Source organism: Schistocerca nitens, chromosome 2 (genome assembly GCF_023898315.1).
Source record: "Schistocerca nitens isolate TAMUIC-IGC-003100 chromosome 2, iqSchNite1.1, whole genome shotgun sequence".
Taxonomy (NCBI): Eukaryota; Metazoa; Arthropoda; class Insecta; order Orthoptera; family Acrididae; genus Schistocerca; species Schistocerca nitens.
Genome location: NC_064615.1, coordinates 995,118,382 through 995,132,999, shown reverse-complemented (window position 1 = coordinate 995,132,999; position 14,618 = coordinate 995,118,382). Strand labels below are relative to the sequence as shown.

The window sequence follows — 14,618 nt, the reverse complement described above, 5'->3', positions numbered from 1 at the left end:
TGAAAAGTTTTGCCACCATGGCCTGTTGCCCTCTCACTTACAGGCTTCGTGCAAAGTGGGTCAGAGAAGGAGCCACTTTAGTCGTTTTCATGCATCCAGAGAACAAGGGACAAACATTTAACCACCGCTAAAAGAATGTTGGGATCCACAACGTTTCCTTTCTGTGCAGCGACCGTGGAATATAAAATTATGAAGAATGTAGCAACCAGTCGCGGAAACATAATTTATTTATCTGGTTGCAAATCGATTTCAACTGATATCAGCCATCAGTCATCATCGGCGCTAAAACAAATTATACGTTTAGCGAGTTTATCTCCTCTTACACTTTTGACGATCATAGTTTTGACGTATATATTTAATTTGTTATTATTATCTGACAAACAATTTTCAGACATTTCCACTTGTTGTAATTATTTAAACTGGTATTATCAATTACCATCAATATATAATTTTTTGTAATGTGATACATTCCTTATTGCATGTATTTTACATTAGTTTTGTATTTTACATAGAAGGCGTTTATTGCATCGTGGTGCCACCTCATGTTGTATTGTTGTAGTGTTTGACCTATGATACGTCACTTCGTAATAGAAATCTGCAAAGGACAGTACTTCTACTTATGGCTTGTATCGGTCAGAAAAATGGTGTATTATGACTTTGACTTTTAATTTCAGACATCTGTATATGTTGTAACTGATGTAACTATGTTTTATTGTCATTTTTTCGTTTGTTGAAGTAGTTGTTGCTTATGCCCTGTCTCTTGTAGTTGTTTTAGCACCGATGATGACAGATATCAGTGGAAATCGATTTGCAACAAGATCAATAAATTACGTTTCCACGACTGGTTGCTACATTGTTCATAATTTTCACTGCTAAATATTCACAAGGCGAGGAAATCTGAGAATTGAACATCAAATAATGTTAAGCATTTTTGTTTCGCCATAAAGTGGGCAGTGATATGGAGGTGGAATCGATTAGTTCCCTAAGTTGGCAGCAGAGCATAGATAATTAGTTGCGTGGCCGAACTCAGATGGAACATCTCGGCATGCACAGCTCAGGGCCAAATATTCTGCTTCTTGTCAAGAGACCATCGTGGCCTGGAAGCATAATTTCATGAAGCTCTTCATTACGCGCCATTGTAATATTGTGTTAAATACCTCGCTGTGGACTCTGATTTCTATTTCGATACAACAGTAACTATTTGTTTATTGCTTATGGCGTACTTGGTCTCCGTTCTCGAATTATTCAACATGCAGCTTTGTGAATGTAGGAGTCCACCGCCGTCTTCTAGCTTGTACCGTTTGTGAACGTGTTCAACAACAGTTTGAAATTTGCTACGAGATATGTGTTATGGGATTAGACCATCGTGCACTGTAATTTTTTTTTCTTCAGTGGGACAACAGATTCTTCGACCAAGCAGCCAAACTGGAGACACTGATCGGAGTCATGGACACAAACATGCTGGCAGCGTGTGGTATTCCATTCTGCAGCCCACTTCTGCCGATCTGTCGGTTCGTATTGAATTCGTGGTGCAAGATAAATTATCGTAACGAGAATTCGTGGTGCAATATAAATTATCGTAAAGAGATTTACAAAACGGCACTCAGGCGAGCCACAGACATGTGTTCTAGAGAAAAATGTGCTCCCTTCATAATGTAACCATCAATCGCTTATTTTATTGCATTTCTGTGTCTGGGCTACAAGTACTGGAGCATTGCTACTACGAAAACGCGACCTCATAAACTTCGTTGCTGCTATTACGCTAGTCTCAGTCACAGCGTTTTGAAAACACTTTTAGAATAAGGACAACGGTACTCTGGAGGAGTGAGTTACTGGTCTTATATTTTATTTGAATGAGTAACAGAGTAGTAGAGAAGTGTTGCTTTAAAACTGAAAATACATCTATACTTTGCTGTGCAAATATGTGGAATGGCGTGCTTTTATTCACCTTAGTGGCTTCTAAAGGAATTACAGTCATCGATAATTTGACCTTCAGTAGAATACGGTGATATATTTAAAAGGTCAGTAAGTTTAAAAAAAATTAATTTCTTCAATTAAAAAAAAAAAACAGTGAGTAATGTCCCTCATTTTGTACGCAGACGGCAGCCAGAAGGCCTGGAAGTGTTGATGGTGATGCGAAGTGACTTTTGGAGGATTTTGGGGGTGAAGGAGAGTTCACTGATGAGAGTAGGTAAGACGGATTTTTCCGTCTATAGTGTGATAAAGGTCTCAGTGAATCTGACCTCAGCTATGAAAGAGAAAGTAGTGACAATGTGCAGTCTCTCACATGTAAATGAATGGCTTATTGTCATGGTGGTCGTGAACTTATCAAGCTCCCCTACTCTGTGTGACCAACGGCTTGCACGCTTCCTCAAAGTGCCAAGCCAACAATGGACACTGAATATTTCCAGCTCTTATATTACGAACGACACGATTCACAAAATTGTGAACACTGCTAACCTGCATGCCACAGCGAAAATACAGAAAGTAGCTCCATAAACAAAATATTCACTGTGACTCTCATGGAATCATGTATGCGTTACCTGGTGTAATGCTCAACAGGGTTCTGAAATCGAAGGCAGAAATAGATTACTACTTTACCGAATGTTGTCCATGTTGGGCACCATTGTAAAGCATAATTTCTCTTGTCTCTGAATTTTCCAGATATCCTCTAACATGCTTTGCACCCAAAATAAATAGCAGCTGATCTTATAGACTTTCACATCAGGACTGATCTTCTCAGCTAACTCACTGTGGCATCTGCTCTGAGTGTTAGTGGATTTTGGTGCCCTCATATTTCTTGATACACTCGTACAGCCATTATATTTAGATCCGAGGTTTCCTACTCAGAGCAGTAGAGATTGCAGCACTAGGCAAATAACGTAATAAGTAGTGTGAGGTGGCAGTAGCAAATGGTATGGCCGGTATCACTTTCGTGGGAAAGACTACCCGAATTTTAGTTCATCACTGGCACCTCGCGTCTGCTACATTCTTAGTACAAACAGAAACAGTAATATGCAATATATGGTACCACAGCGGAGGTGGAAATTTGGAGAGACATATAACGTCTTTCTCAAAGTATAATTCTCTTACCATGATTCCTGGTTTACCTGCCTTACAGTGTCAGGAACCATCCATATAATAAATAAATTTACTACAGCGTACTGATAAAGAGTTTTGAGTTTTCGTGCTCCACCGACAAAATAATGCTACGACACATTTGGGTTCGTAACTTATTACTCAGGTTTTTCTTTACAAAAACTGATATTTTGTATCTCCTTCATCAATGTCGTGAGAAAAGGCACTGCATGAGGATGGTTATACAAAAAACATTTTTAGATCGAAGAGGCCATTCATCTCGCGAACAAATTAGTTTTATTTCAATATATGCTGATGAGTAAAACCATTACCCTCCGTAAATTTTCGGAGGTACATGCCACCAGATTCTAAGCGCAAGTCAATCTATAACCGTAAATTACCGGCCAGTGGTCTGTGGACGCAGATGTGTTCCATAGTGTTCAGATCTGACAAATTTGGTGACCAATGCATCAACGTGAGTTCACTAACGTGGTCTTCAAACGACTATAGCACGATTTTTAGCCTTGTGACAGGGACACTGATCCTGCTTGAAGATTCCATCGTCAGCGGGGAAAACACTACGCATGAAGGAATACTGGTGGTCTTCAGTAATGTTCAGTTCGCCAAATGGAGCAGGTTGGTGGTGGTGGTGGGCGGGGAGGGGGGGGGGGGTAGCGTGATTCTTGAATTTATTGACGCTGAATTCCAGAATTGCAAAGTGCGGTTAGCAACAGTGGTGGTTCTAGCCATTAATGGCTGAAAGATTCAATTTAATTTCAATAGCGCTAGCGTCCAGTTCCTTAACGCTAACTCTATGTACTCTATATTGTTGGTTCTGCTAATCTGGCTCAGGTGAACCGATCATAATAGGAGCTCAACATAAAAATATCATAAAAATAAAAAATATAACAACGGGTCCAGTACGTAACGTCCTTCTGGGGCTTAATATGCGAGATGACGCTGCTCGTTCAATAATTTCCTGCGATAGTAAAATTTCCGCTGCTCCGGGTGTTTTATAATGCAAAGAGTAATCCACCACAATCAAGGAGTAATTATCTCTCCCTAATTCACCCAGTATTCATTAAATAAAACCAAAAGATGCATTACACTCATTTGGAAATAAAAGTTCACGGAATCACTGAAATCCTCAGACCACATCAAAGAAAAACACTCAGTTACTGATACTAATCCCTCATACTTATTTTGAAAACACATGTACAGAGCGATCACAGAGTCCCATTAGCCTTTCCCCTGTGTATTAGTTACATAGTAATGAGCCGATGTTTCTTATTGTTTCAGGTGATGACATATGTGACTGTAATTAAAGTTAAACTTTCAAAACGATGTCGAAATAACACCACTAGTCATAATGAAGTCAAATTGCAACGGAATATTACTGGAGAAGGGGGAAAATGTATGGCAGAAGAAAAGAATAGTGTGAAAAATGATCAATAGATGGTGCTGTACGTGGTTTATGCACGATGGCGCTCCTCTGCACATTGCTAATCCAGTTGAGAAGCTGCTGAAGTGCCGTTTCAGAAATGCTAAAATTATCAGACGTCATTTCCCTACAGCCTGGCCATCGCAAACACCTGTTCTTAATCTGTGTGATTTCTGGCTGTGGGACTATCTGAAAGATCAGTGTTCCGATTGCAAATTTAGATGCATTGAAGGCATGCATTGCACAACACATATTCTGAACGTGAGTAGGGGGACAAAGTTTGTTCTGGCGACTTTTGTTAGGGTGGATTGCCTACATCAGGGGCAGCTATGCCTTATTGTCCTCTTTTAATTGAAAGGTACTTAACCTATTGTTCTGCTAAAACGCTCCTTCCTTTTGATTGACAGACACTTAAACTATCGCTCCCCACCCCCACCCCCCACCCCCCACCCCTCGAGAGCACATGTTCGGTATACTGCCTATCAACAAGTTGAAGTCGAGAAACAGCATCTTCCACAACTGATAAAAGTGTTTCTGGGGTCATGTTAGTAGGGGGACAAGGTTCGTTCTGGTCATTTAGTTAGTACGGGTTGCCTACATTAGGGGCAGGTTTGCACTCAGGGTCAAACCTATGGTTCTCCTGGGAAACCCCCTCCCCCCCTCCCACTGCTACAGGTACACTTTTAGGTCTGAGTTATTAGAATAGCCCCTCTCACTCTTATCAATTTGATTGACTTCTTCATTCACCCCCATACCTGGAAATCGGCGCCTTTGCAGTGGAGAGGAAGGATCTCACGAAGGAAAATTCGAGGGTATATTGTTCCTTTATAAAAAAAAGTCAGTTTGTGGGGCTTGGATTTCACTTGATCATCATTCTCTGCTGTTTCGAAAGCTGTAGGTCTTGTGGAAAGTAATTACATCGATCTCATTTCTTTTTTTATTCTGATTACAAATGAATACCATCCTGAAATACCCATCACACGTAATTTCACACAGTTAAAAATATTTCGATCGCAAAGCACGCACTGCATGCCACGCCCTGTCCGCTGGACCGCACAGGACACTACCGCACACTCTCCCAGGAGTCGGGATGCACCTGCGGCCCCCGAAAAAGTGACGACGCAGCCGTCAGGTGCCGAACCACATGCAGGTGTCAATTTGGGTCCTGCAAGGATGAGGCAGCAGCATACCTTTGGTTTATGACATCTGAGATACCTGTCGAAATACGTGTTCACCTAGACTCTGTTGCTGGTGCAATGATACAGAGCTGCGGGTCTGCACTGAGAGAGATGTAACGAATTACGATGCAACAATGGTTGCTTATCAGCCCCTTCCCAGAATTCGTAAAGTGCTGAAGAAATAGTTAACCATCGCTTTTGTAGGAGCTTTCGTGATGTCTCCGCTTGCCTGCATGGAAATTCTTGCCCTAACACGACCTGTTTACAAAAATAGACCAGAATAACATCGAATGCATTTTTCCTGGTGGTCCTAATGAGACACAACATGTTCCCTTCCTGGATACTGTGACGTCCTGCTTTCAAAATAAGTCTCAGAAACGGCAAACGTTCTCACTGCTAAAAGCCCTCATCATGTTTGTGTATGCTTGCGAAAACACCATTTATAATAAAAGCATTCTTGTTGTTTAGAAAGATAGCACTGTCTAAGCACAGACGTGAAAATCGCAACAATTACGCAACCAGAATTCGAAGCACTGTCCTACAGAAGAGAAAAATGGCTGGAATTTTAGGAGTCCTACAGCTACTGGTCTGGAGATGTCCTAATGCCACAGTGGAGGATAAATGAAGGCATCTCTGGCAGATGTGGATGGTCTGCTTCAACCTGTCTTTGAACACTTGCTTTCTCAGAACTTTCCATAGATAACTTGCCTCCATCATGTTCGAATCAGTTTGGTGTAACTACAATTAAATATTTAGGATTGGTGCTGCAGTCTGACACCGAGCAATGTACTGGATATGTATCCTCTTTATGACAGTGGTTCTGAAAAGAATCTCACTGTGTATAGTGCACATAATTTTCCAAGTAAAAGAAATCTTTCATTTCCCTTATGACTATCGACATGCTGAATCTACACCTCCCTCACGATAGGGCACACAGTCATTTTCTCTGGACATGCCTGATCATAAGCCAGAGTAATTTTAAACTGCAACATATACGCATTTCAGACAAAAAGTGCACTTATCGTTTATATGTTTACAGCACCTGAAAAAATTATGGCATGCCCACATTCACACCAGCTACATGTCTCGATTCTCTTCAGTTGTAGGAAATTATCTGACGATTAAATTTTCCAGTCAGCACTTCTGGAAGGTGCTGCATCCTGTCAAGAATCTCTAAAACAATTGTTATGAAGGGCAGGCGTCTGGCGCACTGTGATAATCAACAACGCCCATGCGGTCGAAAGTGTTGGAAATATATCACCGATACGGGTTCGTATACTGTAATCAACATCATTGTTGATAATGCGACAAGAAAAACGTGAGGATGCTGCTGAGGGGACGGTTTTTTTACAGCCGTATTGCCTGTCCTGTTTGTACACTACAGCAGGTCCAGTTGAGCCCTTGGATTACTATATTGTGCAGCCATTTTCGAAATGAATCCATCACCCCTTACATTGGGATATATTCCTCAATGCGTTGAAATCACAGTTCACCACGTCAAATGTATCCTTCTCTTACGACTAAACATACGTAATTTTTTTTTTTTTTTTTTTTTTTTTTTACATCTCACAAACGTCTGGTAATATGTTGGAACATAAGCCACAGTCCCTTTATGTTCAAGCAGCAGCATAACATTTATGACGATCAATTATAGGTGTATAAATGTCCACACTTGCACCAGCTGGGTGTCGTTTTCGCACTGCAAAGAAGCCTCCCACCATTACGCACTAGCTGATGAATAAAGGATGTAATTACAATTTAAAAAAGCCCTAGAGCCTTTTCGGTTTATCGATTCCACCAGTTCCAAGAAACCTTTTGGAATTTTCGATACTTGTAAATCCAGCCAATACACAGTGGCGTCTTTTAAATCCAGCCAATGCACATTTGTACAATGCCATACCTTTTGTTTTTCCGACTCGACTTCGACATCTTAATTGACATTAAGACATTCTCATCCATTGCCTCTCGCAGAAAACTAGATGTCGCACAGTATAAGTCATGTTGTTACCATTGCTACCATAACACTCCACACACACAGTGCATGATTTTAAATAAAAGACAGTTACAGCATAAGGAGGGCAACGGCCTTGCCGCAGTGGATACACCGGTTCCCGTCAGATCATCAAAGTTAAGCGCTGTCGGGCATGGATGGAACTTGGATGGGTGACCATCCAGGCCGCCATGTGCTGTTGCCATTTTTCGGGGTGCACTGAGCCTCGTTATGTCAATTGAGGAGCAACTCAATCGAATAGTAGCGGCTGCGGTCAAAGAAAACCGTCATAAGGACCGGGAGAGCGGTGTGCTGACCACACGCCCTCCTATCCGCATCCTCAGTTGAGGATGAAACGGCGGTCGGATGGTCCCGATGGACCACTTGTGGCCTGAAGGAGTGCTATAACATAAGGAAAATGGAAGGGGCTGGCGGCATTGTGGAGAGTTTCCAAACTGCTGTCCGAAGGTGATTGACGAGCTCTACATTTAAACTCATCTGTCACAGTGACAGGATAGCTGATGGGGTGGCGGGGGTGGTGATCGATTTCCTGAAAATTTCTTTAAATAAATAAATAAACAATATTCCATACACTGCCTTCAATCCCCTAAAGTGCTTTGCATGTTTGTACCACAGATTGCAACAGATTTCAGTGCTGGGCCATCAACAACTGTCAGAGTACGAACCAATCAAGGAACCATTATCATCAATATGGACTTTCGGGGTGGGAGGCCCACATAGTCTCGACACTCCTGCTCGTTTTTGCGATACACTGAGAGCAGGACTCCAAGACAACAGTAAGCTTCACAATGAATACAATATCGGATGATAGCGAACAGTCTCATTTATACTGATTTGTAACAGAGTTTTTAAGAAATGGAGCGTGTGAAGGGCAACAATAATCGGCAATAACTAAAAAATTACACTGCATTTGTCTTCAATTTCATAAGCACCCTGACAGGCATAAAACGCTTCAATACACGACAGTTTTTTTAACTATTCTTTGTAACGTACAGATATTTACTGAAGAACTTCTTTTTCTTTAACAACAAGAGAATGCCTAGTAAGTAGCAGAACATCTAACGTTTTTCAAAAAGACGTCGTATATCTACCCAACAACGTGACGCTCTTTTCACTACACTTTCAAACCAACCACTGAATGTGGAACGCAGGAAACTTGTATGGAATGTAAGATTACATTATTTAACGTACCAAATAAGCTACTACAACTGTAGCTGAAGAGAGATAATAAATCTTCGAAAGCAATAAAATTGTTTCCCAATACAGAAGAGACCAATCCTGTGACTGTTGCTACTTCTGAGATAAACGGCAAGAATCTTCAGTATACTCATCTTTTGAAGAAAAAGTAATTACATTCCGAAAAATACTCAAGTATTAGGAAGTCGAGTGAAGTATGGAAAGTTCGAATCACTAGACTAAATAGAAAACTGATACGGGTCAAGGAAAGTTTATTTTGTAATAACAGACGACAGCAGAAATAAATGGTTCTCATGCTTTCAGAGGAATTACCTACTGTTATATACATATTCGAAAGTATTTCTTCATGAGTTAATTGCAGCTTATGTCATCGAATCAGTGAGATTCGGCTCCTTTTACATTAATTTCACGATCATTCATGTCTCTTCATGATTTACTGATGCTTGAAAAGTAGAACTATAGTAACTATTTATTTATATAGTAACTATTTTTTAATTATGTAGAACTGTGCTTAAAACCAAACATTTATCGAATGGTTGTCTTTCTTACCACTACGAGTGCTAGTACCGCTCCTACTGTCAGACGATACCAACGTTCACAGCAGCGAGTATCACGACTATTTTAGATTATGTTTGTGCCTTGTACTACACTTCAACGCCAAAGAAACTGATAGAGGCATGCGTATTCCATTACAGAGATACGTAAACAGGCAGAACACGGCGCTGCGGTCGGCAACGCCTATATAAGACAAGTGTCTGGAGCAGTTGTTAGATCGATTACTGCTGCTACAATGGCAGGTTATCAAGAGTTAGCTGAGTTAGAACGTAGTGTTACAGTCGGCGCACGAGCGATGGGACACAGCATCTCCAAGGTAGTGGAGATTTTCCCGTACGACGATTTCACGAAAGTACGGTGAATATAAGGAATCTGGTAAAATATCAAATCTCCGGCATCGGTGGGGCCGAAAAAAAGATTCTGCAAAAGGGGACCAACTACGACTGAAGAGAATCGTTAAACGTGACAGAAGTGCAACCCTTCCGCAAATTGCTGCAGATTTCCATGCTGGGCCATCAAAAGTGTCAGCGTACGAACCATTCAAGGAAACATGAGCATCAATATGGTCTTTAGGGGCGTGAGGCCCACTCGTGTATCCTTGATGACTGCACAACACAAAACTTTACACCTTGCCTGGGCCCGTCAACACCGACATTGGACTGTTGATGACTCGAAACGTGTTGCCTGGTCGGACTAGTCTCGTTTCAGATTGTATCGAGCGGACGAACATGTGCGGGTATGGAGACAACCTCATGTATCCACCGACCCTGCATGTCAGCAGCGGACTGTTCGAGCTGGTGAAGGCTCTGTCATGGCATTGAAAAGTGTGTAGGTGGAGTGATATGGGACCGTGATACTTCTAGAAATGTCTGTGAGAGGTGACACGTAAGTAAGCATCCTGTCTGATTACCTGCATACATTCATGTCCATTGTGCACTCCGACGGACTTGGGAAATTCCTGCAGGACAATGCGGCACCCCACACGTCCAGAATTGCTACAGCGTGGCTCCAGAAACTCTCTTCTGAGTTTAAACACTTCCACTGGTCGCCAAACTCCCCAGACATGAACATAATTGAGCATATCTGGGATGCCTCAGAACGTGCTGTACAGAAGAGATTTATGGACAGTCCTGCAGGATTTATGGTGTCAGTTCCCTCTAGCACTGTTTCAGACATTAGTAGATTCCATGCTACGTTGTGCTGCGGCACTTCTGCGTGCTCGCGGAGGCTCTACACGATATCAGGCAGGTGTAAATTTTCTTTGGCTATTCGCAGTATGATCATCTTCGATTAATCGAACAGAAATCTTTGAGCGACCTCTTTAATGCCTCCATCATAGTCTCCACTGATGCAATTTGTATCTTTGGAGGTTAGCATGTATGGAACCACGAGGCGATATAATTTTTTAAGGAGCTTTTGCCACCTCTCAGCCTGCAAGATCCGGGCAATCGCAGAGGGTGGGATTACTGGCAGTTGGGAACTCCAACGTTAGCCGCGTTATGGGGCCCCTTAGGGACTTGGCTGATAAGAAGGGTAAAAAAACCAATGTGCACTCCGTGTGCATACCGGGTGGAGTCATTACAGATGTGGAAAGGGTCCTCCCAGATCCCATGAAGAGTACAGGGTGCAGCCAACTGCAGGTAGTTGCACACGTCGGTACCAATGATGTGTGTCACTTTGGATGAGAAGAGATTCTCTCTGGTTTAGAGCGACTAACAGAAGTGGAAAAGGCTGCCAGTCTTGCTTCCAAGATAAAGCTGACCATTTGCAGCAAAGTCGACAGGACCGATTGCGGACCTCTGGTACAGAGCCGAATGGAGGGTTTGAATCAGAGGTTCAGTCGGTTCTGTGATCGTGTAGGCTGCAGATTCCTCGACTTGCGCGAAAGGGTGGCTGGGTTTCGGGTTCCGCTGAACAGGTCAGGTGTCCACTATACGTAGAGGCGGATACACGGGTAGCAGGGGCTGTGTGGTGTGCTGGGCAGTTTTTTAGGTTAAAGCGTCTCACGAAAGCAAAAGAAGAGCTTCAGTCACAAAGCTCAACATAGGAAGAACGTAGATACAGGAAACATTGGTATAACAGTAGTAAATTGTCGTAGCTGTGTTAGGAAAGTACCAGAGCTCCAAGCACTAATACACTACTGGCCATTAAGATTGCTACACCAATGCAGATGATAAATGGGTATTCATTGGACAAATATATTATACTAGAACTGACATGTGATTATATTTTCACGCAATTTGGGTGCATAGATCCTGAGAAATCAGTACCCAGAACAACCACCTCTGGCCGTAATAACGGCCTTGATACGCTTGGGCATTGAGTCAAACAGAGCTTGGATGCCGTGTACAGGTACAGCTGCCCATGCAGCTTCAACACGATACCACAGTTCATCAAGAGTAGTGACTGGCGTATTGTGACGAGCCAGTTGCTCGGCCACCATTGACCAGACGTTTTCATTTGGTGAGAGATCTGGAGAATGTGCTGGGCAGGGCAGCAGTCGAACATTTTCTGTATCCAGAAAGGCCCGTACAGAGCCAGCAACATGCGGTCGTGCATTATCCTGCTGAAATGTAGGGTTTCGCAGGGATCGAATTAAGGGTAGAGCCATGGGTCGTAACACATCTGAAATGTAACGTCCACTGTTCAAAGTGCCGTCAATGCGAACAAGAGGTGACCGAGACGTATAACCAATGGCACCCTATACCATCACGCCGGGTGATACGCCAGTGTTGCGATGACGAATACACGCTTCCAATGTGCGTTCACCGCGATGTCGCCAAACACGGATGCGACCATCATGCTGTTGTAAGCAGAACCTGGGTTCTTCTGAAAAAATGACGTTTTGCCATTCGTCGACCTAGGTTCGTCGTTAAGTACACAATCGCAGGCGGTGCTGTCTGTGATGAAGCGTCAAGGGTAACCGTAGCCATGGTCTCCGAGCTGATAGTTCATGCTGCTGAAAACGTCGTCGAACTGTTCGTGCAGATGGTTGTTGTCTTGCAAACGTCCCCATCTGTTGACTCAGGGATCGAGACGTGGCTGCACAACACGTTACAGCCATGCGGATAAGATGCCTGTCATCTCGACTGCTAGTGATACGAGCCCGTTGGGATCCAGCACGGCGTTCCGTATTACCCTCCTGAACCCACCGACTCCATATTCTGCTAACAGTCATTGGATCTCGACCAACGCGAGCAACAATGTCGCGATACGATAAACCGCAATCGCGATAGTCTACAATCTGATCTTTTTCAAAGTGGGGAACGTGACGATACGCATTCCTCCTCCTTACACGAAGCATCACAACAACGTTTCACCAGGCAACGCCGGTCAACTGCTGTTTGTGTATGAGAAATCGGTTGGAAACGTTCCTCATGTCAGCACGCTGTAGATGTCGCCACCGGCACCAACCTTGTGTGAATGCTCTGGAAAGCTAATGATTTGCACATCACAGCATCTTCTTCCTGTCGGTTAAATTTCGCGTCTGTAGCACGTCATCTTCGTGGTGTAGCAATTTTAATGGCCAGTAGTGTGGAAGGCACTGGTGTTCGAATCGTTATATGCACTGAAAGCTGGCTAAAGCCGGAGATAAAATGAGCTGAAACTTTTTCGAAGAACCTAACGGTGTTCCGAAAGAATTGGCTAAACACGGTTGGCGGTGGCGTGTTTGTTGCTGTTAGAAGTAGTTTATATTGTCGCGAAATTGACGTAGATAGTTCCTGTGAGTTAGTATGGGCAGAAGTCATTGTTGGAATCCGGAATAAAATAATAACCGGATCCTTTCACCGACCTCCCAATTCAGATAATACAGTTGCTGAATGATTCAAAGAAAACTTCAGTTTGATTCCAAACGATTATAGTTGGTAGTGACATTAATTTATCCTCGATAAGGTGGCGAAAATACATGTTTAATTCCGGAAGTACACATGAAACATCATCCTAAATTGTGCTAAATGCATTCTCTGAAATTTATTGCGAGAAGTTAGTTCATAATCAAAACGTCTTCGGTCCCGGTTTTGATCCCAGCCACTGCCTAAATTTTGATAAATAATCAGCATTGGCGGCCGAAGACTTCCGGCGTAAGAAGTCAGCCTCATTCTGCCAACGGCCTTGTCGAAGAGGGCGGAGGAGCGGATAGAGGTTCAGGGCACTCTCTTGTCCTAGGGGTGGGAAATTGCCCCTAAAGGCGGAAGAATCAGCAATGATCAACGACATGAGGATACAGAATGCAAGGGAAACTACTGTATTAAAGACACGTAACGTGTATCCACAGGACATGTGGCCTGTAATTGAAGAAGTGTCATGATGATCTCTCCATTGGCAAAAGATTCCGGAATAGTCCCCCATTCGGATCTCCGGGAGGGGACTGCTAAGGTGGAGGTTACCATGAGAAAAAGATTGAATAATCAACGAAAGGATAATGTTCTACGAGTCGGGGCGTGGAATGTCAGAAGCTTGAACGTGGTAGGGAAACTAGAAAATCTGAAAAGGGAAATGCAAAGGCTCAATCTAGATATAGTAGGGGTCAGTGAAGTGAAGTGGAAGGAAGACAAGGATTTCTGGTCAGATGAGTATCGGGTAATATCAACAGCAGCAGAAAATGGTATAACAGGTGTAGGATTCGTTATGAATAGGAAGGTAGGGCAGAGGGTGTGTTACTGTGAACAGTTCAGTGACCGGGTTGTTCTAATCAGTATCGACAGCAGACCAACACCGACAACGATAGTTGAGGTATACATGCCGACGTCGCAAGCTGAAGATGACCAGATAGAGAAAGTGTATGAGGATATTGAAAGGGTAATGCAGTATGTAACGGGGGACGAAAATCTAATAGTCATGGGCAACTGGAATGCAGTTGTAGGGGAAGGAGCAGAAGAAAAGGTTACAGGAGAATATGGGCTTGGGACAAGGAATGAAAGAGGAGAAAGACTAATTGAGTTCTGTAACAAGTTTCAGCTAGTAACAGCGAATACCCTGTTCAAGAATCACAAGAGGAGGAGGTATACTTGGAAAAGGCCGGGAGATACGGGAAGATTTCAATTATATTACATCATGGGCAGACAGAGATTCCGAAATCAGATATTGGATTGTAAGGCGTACCCAGGAGCAGATATAGACTCAGATCACAATATAGTAGTGATGAAGAGTAGGCTGA

General features: G+C 42.9%; 1 pseudogene; it reads left to right on the top strand.

The window, feature by feature from the left end:
- Positions 1–7,774: 7,774 nt before the first annotated feature.
- On the top strand, positions 7,775–7,892 carry LOC126238422 (5S ribosomal RNA; annotated as a pseudogene).
- Positions 7,893–14,618: the final 6,726 nt, after the last annotated feature.